Genomic DNA, 12,227 nt, shown 5'->3' with positions numbered 1-12,227 from the left:
AGGCTTTAGAATCAAAATCTTTTTATAAGAATCGCAAATGCTTTCTAGAAAATAACTTGAAAGTGCATCTTCAAATGCTTTTTAGAAACACTTTCAAGTTCTTTATCAAACATTGTCATAAGCACGATGGTCAAAAAAAAAACCTTTTAGCCTTTCAGAAGCAGTCTCAAGCATGCCTTAAGTTCTTCTCTCAAACGTGATAAAAAACGATTTTAGTTGTCAGAAAATTCTTTTATACATTTCAAAATTAAGCAATTTCACACAAACCCTAATTTTTTTTGTCAATGTAATCATAAACGTTTTTTATTGTCAAAAAGCACTTTTACCATTTCAAGAAACAATTACAACACAAACCCTAAGTGCTCCTTTTTTCGAAAAAGACCCTCTTCTTGAAAAAACACTTTGATAACCCATAATACTTAATAAAAATTTTGTATCATAAACCGGATTTTGACGTTTATGAAAGCAATCTCAAACGTACCCGTAACGATTAATGGGAGTCAAGCTAGCTATCTAGCGATGGAAACAAACAAATAGATTATATTTAACACATATATACAAGAAGATCGAGGGAAAGAATGGAAGGGCGTGGGCTGTGGCTGAGTGACTCTATGGCTCGTCGTAAAGCGTTTGACGTTTTCATTGGCATTCAGAACTCGGAACGACCATTACGATGATATCTCTCGATGCAAATTGATGTCTGTGGGATATCAGTCCATCGTTATTGTTACTCTCCACAAGGAGAAGACAAAACCCCTAGCATGCACTACAAGTTAATGAACTTACCAAATCTAATATCTTCCATTTAATTTACCTGCCACAAATTAAAAGTGCCAACCTCTTTCTTTCATCAGGTTGGAATATTGGATCAGAGCATTTATTTTCGATGAAATTATTACATATTTTGGGGGACTGGTAGTACTCATGGGTACAACAACCACTCTTAAATTTGATTGTATATATAGGAAATTGTTCCTTGATTATTTATTCGTCAAACTATATCATGACAGTTGAGAAAATGAACTTGACCAAAGTAGTGGACTATATGATTATTGCAATGCACTATACTTTGTATTGAGAAAATTATAGCAATAGCTCTTCAATTTTAACCTAATTAGAGCAATGATCAATCAACTAAAATTTTATGATCATTGGTCATTAACTCATCAAAACATGCAGCTATGGTCATTTTTTTCAACTCTATCAAAATTCCGTCAAAACAAGTCATGCTGGAATGACCATTGCTACAATTGGGTTAAAATTGAAGGACTACTGCTCAAAGTGGGTTAAAGTTGAGAGACCCTTGCTGCAATTGGGTTAGAGTTGAGAGACAATTTCTACACTTTTTCTCATTTGGTTTTCGATATTTGCCCCTTGATTTAGCCTCATGTGCATGGCATGTGACTCATTTTGACAGAACTTCTAATGGAGTTGACGAAAAGGATCATAACTGCACGTTTTGATGAGTTAAGCGACCGATGTTCACTAATTTTTAGTTAAGAGACCATTGCTACAATTTCCTCTTTTGTATGGATCATGATTTTGGGACTCTCGGTTTAGATTTTGAGACTTCGAATTGAATAGTTTACAATGTTTTGATGTTCATAATAAAAGTATCAAATGTTAAATTGCGAGTGTGAAAATTGCTCTGTGTAACTCAATTCGAACTTTGTAAATAATCATGTTAAACTTTAGGTAATCGTGTTATATAGCCATTCAAGACATGTTTACTTGAAGTACCATGCTCTCGAACAATAAACATTTTCATTCAACACCTATTGAGGAACATGACTAGTTCTCTTGTGGCACCAAATCTCTGCTCGGTTGGAGGACATCTCATGTTTGGTTCACACAGATATGATCACAACATAGGGAGTTCAATACTAAAATTTGTTGTAACTTATTATGGATAAGTTAATGGCAACTCCAAAATGTCTTTCTATATTTTTTGAAAAAGACTTTATCCTTCTACACATCCTATCAATTTTCCAAAAGAAAAAACACATATTGATGAGAAACCTTAAGAACCCTAGCCATCATAAACAAACTAAGCATAACTGCTTGGCGACGATGGCACAGCCGTCACGCAAAGGCAAATACGGTCGCCAAAAACATTGGGCAACGAAGAGGATGTCGCGCAAAGCTCGTGACGTCAGACATTACGTGACGGAGAAAAGTGCTTTGTCATGCAAAATGAATGTTGCGCGAAATGAAGAGCAACGAATGAGTGTTCGTTGCGCGTGATACTCCGAGTGACAAAACTGGGGTTCAACCCCCAAACCCTTGCGCGACGAACATAAGGCCATTGCAGTAAGATTTTAAAATTAATTTTTTAAATTTTTTTTATTTTTTATTTTTTCCTTTTAAATGTTGTTAATATTGTTTTATGTATAAGTTAATTTAATGAAATTAAAAATAAAAAATGTAAAGAAGAATATTGAATTAAAAAATTATTGAAAGTATACATACAACGGAAAGAAATATTTTAAAATTTGAAAACAATTAAAAAAATCTAGAATATGTAGTCATCCACGTCACAATCGCTTGCTGGTGGTGTTTCAGCTGGGCGGCAGTCTGGTCCTTTAGGTCCACCACTTTAGATGTCAACGATTCGACCTCTTATGTTCTCTGCCTTAAGGATGAGGCAGATGGGTGCGGAAGGCGGACTTTCCCAAGCCCTCAGTGAACATTCCCCGGCCTACGACCGAGGGTCTAATCGATTGTGTCTGTCATGATCTATAAACCCGCATCCTCAGAGGGAACACCTCCTTAGTCAGGGTCTATGGTCCTCCAGAATGGTCTTGCCCTTCTCCACCATGGTGGACTAGAAACATGAAAACAAACAAAGTAATTTTAATATACATGTAATTAATATTAATACTAATTGAATATTAAAAAATTGAAATAACATGCATGAAGCTGCTTCGTCAGCTCATCCCCGGACCGAACGTACACCTCTTTGAACATGTCAATCTTAGAAAACTTTGACCCCCCTGAATAAAAAAAAATATTAACACATAGATTACCAATTATGTATTAGAGAGTAAAAAGAATCAAAACTTAAAATAAATATACGGTTACCTTACATTGCTCCTCCAACCTATAAGAGAAGTGTCATGCGCCAGAGCGGTGAAGAAGTTTCTTCTTCAATCGATTGATCGAGTTTGCCTTCACTTTTTTTTTTTTTTTTTTTTTTTGCTGAATTAAAAAAACGTATTAGGTTAGATATTTATAAAAATTAATGAAAAAAATTAAAATATTATTAAAAAATATAAAAGTTTTGATTAAATATTATTGAAATATATTTTATACTTACGAGGTATTTCTTGTCTTGAAAATGGCCGCAGAGCCACTACCATTCATCTTGGCGGTCCACCAACTGTATAGGGCACCCAACTGCTAGAGCAGCCTCCTGACCGTCATACTTCTCATAATGCTTGTGGAGGTCGCTCTTCTATTGAGTGAACCTACCGGCGCAAAGGTCGTTGATGTACTGGTTTTGATTGGCATCAAGGTTTGTGAGCTCATAGTGATGCTGCAAAACTCAACAAATATACAGTAGTTAAAATTTATAATATTTGTATACTTTAATAAAAATTTAGTATTTGAGGTTGAAAATACTTATCGATAATTCATGAAGAACAGCTTCCTTGCCTTTAGGTGGGACAACTTTCCATGACTCCCACATGAGGGGGCAATGATTCCTAATAACCGCGCCAATGTCGCTGGCCAACGCACTATGTTGCCCCTTTGTTGCAGTCGCACGATGTCGAGGATCCCACGTAATGGTGATCTTCTCGGTCATGGTGCTAGTAGTCTGTGATGTATTCAGAAATCTGCATGGGCCCCTGTTTTTTTTTTTTTTTAACAACCAAATAAACAAAGTAAATATTAGACGAATTCTATTTTCTACCGAAAATCCTGCAAAATCTCCCCTAAAACTATAACATTTTCTAAAACCTTCCCCTAAAACTATAACATTTTCTAAAACCTGCAGACAATATAACAACAAAAACAACACATCCACCCAACAATTCAAACACTTTATACCAATTGGGGACTTTAAAACAAAATTTTACAACTTGTATCAAGTGTTTTCACTTCTAATTGCCTCATTGACCGTGAATCTGTGAAGAAACTACACACATATTGGATTGCACATGTAATTAAGTCAGTTAAGAACAATATCGATATGAGTAGTCTCGTCTCTTTGAAATTTTATCACACTATATTCGTAACTTGAAAAATATAGTAAAGATTTTCACTAATGAGAAAATAAAAGAATAAGAAAGATGACTTTTTAAGAGTGTAACCAAAGAATTTATCAACCAACTTTTTCTAAAGAAGATTTGGGATCTTCTTTTGTCATCCACCAACAGATTTTAGTATCCTCCTTGACAGTATTTTGTAAATAATGACTTTTTATGAACCTACCTAAAAAACCAAATAATTTAAAAGTTCGATTTTCACAACAACCAAAAAAACTTTCAAAATTTCAATTGTAGTATGAGAAAGATGCATTATCTGTCTGGGACCTTTCTCTATGGACAGAGGAAGCCTCACCAAACTGCTCAGCCTCCTCAGAACTCCGAGGTCGTCGATGAGTCCATCGAGCGCTTAGTAAAGGATGCGTCACCGAAGAAGTTAATGACGTAGGAGCCGTAAACTTCGTTGGACTGAAAGACATGATCGGAGGGACACCCATCGTGCCTATATCAGGTGGGAAGGTGGCAACAACACTACCTGCTGGAGAAGGTATCTGGTTTGAAATTAAGTTCGACATCTACAAAAACAATAAATAAAAAAGTTACATTCCACTACTTTTAGTCAATTTATTAGAGTATATTACATAGCACATAATATACATAATCCACCAACACCAACATGTTTTTGTTTATGTTTTTCATATAAAAGTGATCAAATGTTTATAAAAAAAAACATAAGCAATGAATTCTAAGTAGCTGATCCGCCAATAGATCAGTAATAGACAAAGAATAGTCAAATATATAAACATCTTCCTTGATATATATACAGAGAGAGAGAGAGAGAGAGAGAGATAAATTAAGTTTATCTATTTTTGGGACAAAGATCCAAAACCAAAGTAAAACACCAAATTCCCCTAAATTCCTTTTGTACTTGGAGGAGGGAAGGAATAACATGGGCGTTAACACTTTGACTATTCTAACCTATTAACAACCAGGAAGCTAGAGCGAACAGATTATGGCTAAGAAAAGTGGCAAAAATCATGAATACCAGATATTTACCATAAGAAGTCAATAATGATTAGTAGTAACTAATTAATCTGGTTTGGATATAATAAAAAATATCCTAACCTTGAAGAAAATTAAGATATATCTTTAAATTCATTAATACCATTAAAGAAGGAATCAAATTATCAAATTACCCATACATGCGCAGAATATATATTCATGCACAATAAAAACATCTATAGTATCCCACATGCCTAAATATTAAATGTGCAAACCTATATGTATAACCTATATACATGTCTTATGCAAAACTTACCACGGGTACAAGCATCAGCATGATAAACATGAAAAAGAAAAGTTAAAAGGAAAAAACATGCATATATATGGACGCACTACAATCAACCTCAAAAAAGGTTCACCTTGTTGGTCAGTTGAACTGATGAGCTCTTCCAAAACAAGGAAGCATGCAGTCAATAAACCCTGCATTGAAAAATAGTTTGCAAGACAATGCAAAACTCTACCCCCCAACGATGTAGGGAAGCCTGTCAAACTTTACAAATCAAACAATCAAAATCATTAACAAGAGAAATGTCTAAATTGGACGCTATATCATGTACATATATAAACTCCATATATTTTTACATATTATACCTACTTCCATATAAAGCAACTAGATTTACCATTAACAAGAGATGGCCAATGGAGCTTTGGTTCGTGTCTTGATTTACACTAACATTTAAATGCTAATATTTCTAAGTGATCGCTTAAAAGTACTAGGTTTATTTTCGGTTTGTTCTACATGTTGTTCAGATAATTTGATTCTTTACAACCTCTGTGCATATTTTGACAATTCATGATGGCCAACGGAGCTTTGATTCATGTCCTAATTCACACTGACGTTACTAAATATCTAAATTTCAAGGCTGTAGATGGTAGTTTTGTATAACAAAGGGAATGTGTGATTAAATTCACTGAGTTCTTATTCATGTATAATCTAAATGACATATATGGAACTACTAATCGATTAATACCATTAACAAGAGAAAGGTCTGAACTTGACGCTATATCATGTACATATATATAAACTCCATATATTTTTACATATTAGACCTACTTCCATATAAAGCAACTAGATTTACCTTGCATCCTGCCCAATTTGAAAACCATCACTCAATATTCTCAATTCGAAAACCATAACCCAATATTCTCAATTCGAAGACCCGAACCCAAGATTCCCAATTCGAACCCTAAATCCCTAACCCAAGATTCCTAATTGGAACCCTAAATCCCTAAATGTTCTAATTAAAACAATTCAACAGAAAAAATGAAAAAGTGCACTAATAAATAATTGAATTAAGGGAGAGTGAATTAGGGGATACCGGGTGCTTACCTAGTACTGTTACAGCGGTAGTGAGATGGTGTGGCGTCGAAGTGCGGCGAATGAGAGAGAGAGGGTGTGATAGAGAGACAGAGAAACAAAGAGAGATGGAGAAAGGGAGAGACTGAGATAGTGAGTGATGAGAGCGAGAGATTGAGAGAATCAAGAGAGAGATAGAGATAGCAGAGTGAGAGATTGAAAGAATCGAGAGAGAGAGAGAGAGCAGAGTGAGATTCAAACAGAATCGAGAGAGAGAGAGAGAGAAAAGATTGAGCTTCGCATGCAGAGAATGAGAGAGAGATAAAGAAAAGAGTGAAGGCGCCGAAATAAAAATGCGCCCAATTTTCGCCAAAAAAATCAAATTTTTACATGTTTGTGCGACAAGGGTGTTCTAATTTTCGTCTCATGACTAGTTTTTAAATACAAAAGTGATTTTTTAAATATTTGCGTGACAAATATTTCCAAAATGTCGTTGCACATATTTGTAAATTAAAATTTTATTTTGTTTAAAGAAATAAATAATATTTTTTGTTTAATTAATTTTTTACAAATTTTAAAGGAAACTTTTGTTTGTATACAAAATAAATACCATTCAATAAATATCATTACATTTACATCACAAATTTTCATTAATCCTCGTCTGAACTAGAATAAATATCATCACTTTCGTCAGATTCAAACTCCTATTTCTCCTTATCTGTAAGCATGTCAATATCATCGTTCATGTGCTGGGGTGCATTGTATCGTGGTAGATCTCCAAGGTCAATCATAATAGAGTTGATCGGTATTTTGATTGCAGAACCTCTGGCTATTTGATACAGTTCTTGTACAATAGTCATATCCCGTAGTGTACTTTGCACCAAGTTCCATTGAAGTCTCTAGTTGTTGGTCAGCAACGTCACCATAATCGTCATCGTTAGCAATATCTCGGTCCGGAATATCATACAGCCATATGTGCTCAATCTTCTAAACTATTTTCCATCCCCTTCAGCACTTAGGGTCATCTATATAGAAAATTTGTTTGGCCATCATTACCAAAATGTAGGTGTCGTCATTATACAAACATTTGTTAGTGTTGACTGTTAGCAAACCATCGTCTCACTTAACACCTCCAACCCTATGTGGGTTTGTATCAAACCAGCGATACTTAAACAGGATAACTTGACAATGGTCTTTGTAAAGCAATTGCACAACGCTTGTAAGTTTTCTATAGAAATCAATGTCTGTAATGTCGCTCGCACCCAGGACATGTACCCTCTATTTTGCGTACACAGCTTGTCATCACGATCAGCTGCCAAAAACTTGATGCCATTTACATGATAACCGGAGTACAATTATGGGCTTAGGGGCCCAATAACCAAGTTGTACAATTCTTTAGTGTAAGTGGGCGAATTCATGTCCTTCAATTTCTTCACCTAAATTAATGATAAAAAGTTGACGTGTTAGTTTACCATTTACAAAATAATCCAAAACACAAACAACTTACATTTTCACGAAACCAACAAGGAAACAATTCACGGTGCTTCTTGGCATATAAATGTGAAAGATGTTCCCACTTCATCAACTCTTCATGCTCTAGGTAGGTAATTGTCTCATCACAATTGTTAAGTACAAACCAATGTGCTACCTCCATGTCCATTTTGTTAAACGACTCTCCTCTGATTGGTTCACCAAAGGGTTGTGCAATTTGAGCAAAAATAGAAAGTTTTTCACTTCTTACACCACCATCATTATTGCGTTGCTGTCGATTGAACGTAGTCTCAACGTCTTGTAGGTACATTGCACAAAATGTAAGCGACTCAAATGCGACCTATGCCTCCACGATTGATCATTCGGGCTTTGCCTTGTTTCGTACACTATTTTTTAATTCACCCAATAATCTGCATCAATAAACAAAATAATGTGTAAAATTAGTCAAATCGTACATACATCACGAACTAAAGTATTTATGGTGATTAAATACCTTTCTATCGGATACATCCATCAATAGTTGACGAGCCCGGCTAGAAATGCCTCCTCCGGTAAGTGATTCATAACGTGGATCATGCTTATGAAGAAAGCTGGAGGAAATATTTGTTCAAACTTGCATAGCACTTTAATAATATCATCATGCAATTGTTTAACATCAGAATTAAGCAAAGATCTTGCAGTTAATTGAGAAAAATATCTCGCTAACAACATAATCGGCTTCACCACATAATCAGGCAAGAGGTGTCGAATTCCCACTAGGAAAAGGCGTTAAAGTATCACATGACAATCATGACTCTTGAGGCCTAAAAATTTGCCTTCATCCACGTTTGTGCAATGACCGATGTTTGAAGCATACCCATCTAGAACTGTATAGAAAATAGAAACTGTAAAAGCTCTTTCCTCCTATCCGGTTTCACCGAAAATGATGCAAGCTTCTTTCTGGCTATGTCTCCATCCCTCGTCATCCATAAACTTGGTCGATCCGAGCTTTTATTGTGTCTTTTGTTTTTCCCTCAATGTCTAGTATAGTTCTGAACAGTGTATCAAACACATTTTTCTCAGTATGCATTACATCGATGTTGTGTCTCAATTTTAATTTAGATTAGTACAAAAGCTCGAACAACCTCGTCTTGTGTGTCCAGTTTAGATGTGTGTCTGGTCTTGTCATATTTACGGATTTGCCCAACGGAGCAAAATCCAAACGATTCACCTGAGCCAAAATTTCTTCTTTGGACCATTCTCTGGGTCTTGGTCGAATCTCTATGTTGTTGAAGAAGGCTATCTCGTTCTAACTCCACTCGTGGTCCCACGGTAACTATTTGCGATGCCCTAAGTAACAAACTTTTCTCGCGTGCCAACTAGATGTTGTGTTCTTTTTGCAAACTAGGCATAACAAATCACCCTTAGTGCTTCACCCAGACATCATAGCGTACGCAGGAAAAGCATTTATAGTCCACATCATTACTGCTCTCAAAGTGAACATCTTCCCGGTAGATTTATCGTACGTGGGAACACCGTTTTCCCATAATTCTTTTAGTTCATCGACCAATGATTATAAATAAATATCAATAGACGTGCCTAAAACTTTGGTTATCAACAATGTCATCATCATATTTTTTTTTTTCATGCACTTCCAAGGCGGCAAATTATATGGAATTGCGAAGATTAGCCAAGTGTTGTGGTTTTGTTTAGCACACCGAACGGATTAAACCCATTTGTCACAATTCACACTCTAACGTTTCGGGGCTCACGTGCAAAATTGGGGTACAACCGATCAAACTTTTTCCATGCTTCTCCATCTGCGGAATTTCTCATAATTTCGTCATCGACTCGTTTGTCCTTATGCCAACTCATGTTGCTTGCAATTGCGTCGACATATACAATCGTTGCAACCTGGGCTTTAATGGGAAATAAAGCGTAACTTTTTGTGGAATCTTCGTTGTTCTATTCTAAGAGGTCATTTTAAACTGCGACTCATTACATATAGTGCATTTATCCAACGATTTATTCTCTTTGTAGAACAAAATGCAATTATTTTTACATGCGTGAATTTTTTTCATATCCCAATCCAAGCTCCCTCAGCACCTTCTTTGCACTTTTATGATCTTTAGGCAGACAATTGTCCTTTGGAAGCATTCTCTTAAAAACCTCCCAAAAAGTAATCAAAACACTGGTTCGACATACGAAACTTTATTTTGCCATGCATCAACTCAACAATGGCCATGAGCTCTGAAAATCCTTCGCAACCTGGGTATAATTATTGCTTGACACTTTTTAATAGTTTTTCATATTTTTCAAATGCTTCACTATCCATAGTGGGAGGGACGTCATCTTCTACTTCCTCATTCATATTCGAACTGGCATTTGGAAAAGCGTAATTGATTATGTCTATAATTTGTTCATTTGGGTCGACAATAGATTCAACTGTCTCCACCGCTCAGGTAATGTGTGAGGATGAAGAATGTTGTATTTGTTCTCCATGATGATTCCACGTAGTATAGGTCTCAATCTTTCCATTTCTGACTAAATAGTATTGAACGTTTTCAAAATATTCAATCATTGAGTTGTTACATTTTCTACAAGGACACCGAATTTGAGTTGAACCTCGATTGTTTGCAATTGCAAAATCAATGAACTGATTTATTCTATCCAAATAATCATCAGCACATCTGTTAGGATTATGTATCCACTGTTTGTCCATATCACCTGCAAACATAAAAAATTTACAAGGGTTACAACAACTTCAATTATGACATGCCACCTTATGCCTCTGATATGGGTCCTATCTTATTCGAGAATGCACATTTACGTGTTGTAATTTATGGTTCCAACACATTAGAGTTTGATCATGGTAAAATTTCGACAGCATTTCCCTGTAGTTCTTCAAGTGCACGACGTAGATACAAAAAACAACGATGCACCCGAAGAATGCAAAGAGATGCTACCAAATTTCTCACGTTCAAACTCTAATGCGTGAACCGGAAACTACAACATGTAACCATGCATTCTCAAATTGTCCAAAATTTTGGGACAATTCAAGAATTAATTGGACCATAGTTATGCTTTCGCATCCATTCACGAAATCCAATTAATTCTCAAACAAGAAACTAAGTTCATATGAACATTGCAAACCATTTTTTGTACATCCATACAAAAATGTTTGCATACAAATACATAAATTCACAATAATTATAAACTACATACAAAACAATTTAAATGAATGGAAATTAAATAAGTTAGTTAAGAAAATATACCTTCGAGATTAACGGGAACATAGCTAGAACGGCTAGAAATTCCAGCAGGAAGGCAGCTGCTGCAATTGTTTTGCAACTTCTGCTTTCCTGCATTCTGGTTAAATTCAGTAAAGTGAAAAGACTTTGTGTGATGAAAGCACAGTCACGCAAAACATGGTGCTTCCACTTTTGGTGCCATCCAACTACACTTTGCCATGTTTTTAATAACACTTTGCGCGATGAACCATAGTTCGTCATGCATTCCCCCCCTTTTTTTTTTTTTTTTAAATTTCGTTTTTTGAAAAAAAAAAATTTGAATTTTTCCATTTAGTCTTCAATTTTTTTCAAACCACATAAATACTTAATAAAGCAAGAACTTATTTCATTAAACCATTTGTGCATAATTAATTAATATAAATATTTATTAAAATGCATTAATTTGATTCAAAATAAACATTAAGCACATATTTAATTAAACCGTTCATAATAAAACAAACTTATAATTCAGATCTCATTATTAGATAAGCAATAAAATTAAAATTAAAAACACTATTCTACTCTTATGCTGGTAGTTATGGTTCTCGCTATAGTTCTGCCACACGTTGATTATCAAACTTCCACTCTCGGAAACAAGACTTGAAGATGTTGTCGATAGCCTTCATCAGATTTGGGTTACTTTTGTCAATGTCCCAATGAGGATGTCATGCGAAAATTAATAAATTCAAATCTCACTATTATGCTAAATGTAACAAACATAATTATTATTTAACTAATAACTTAACACATACAGTTAACTCATCAATCAAGTGCATCTTCAGCTCTTCGGGGATGGCTCTCCAAGACTCCCAATCCGCAAGATATTTGTCATGCACCAATACTCCAACGTTGGACCAAAAGCTAGCGGGCATATTTGACTTCACAACCCTTATTAATTCG

Source organism: Malus domestica, chromosome 04 (genome assembly GCF_042453785.1).
Source record: "Malus domestica chromosome 04, GDT2T_hap1".
NCBI classification, from domain to species: Eukaryota; Viridiplantae; Streptophyta; class Magnoliopsida; order Rosales; family Rosaceae; genus Malus; species Malus domestica.
The sequence above is the reverse complement of the archived record's forward strand: the minus strand, read 5'-3'. Positions refer to the sequence as shown.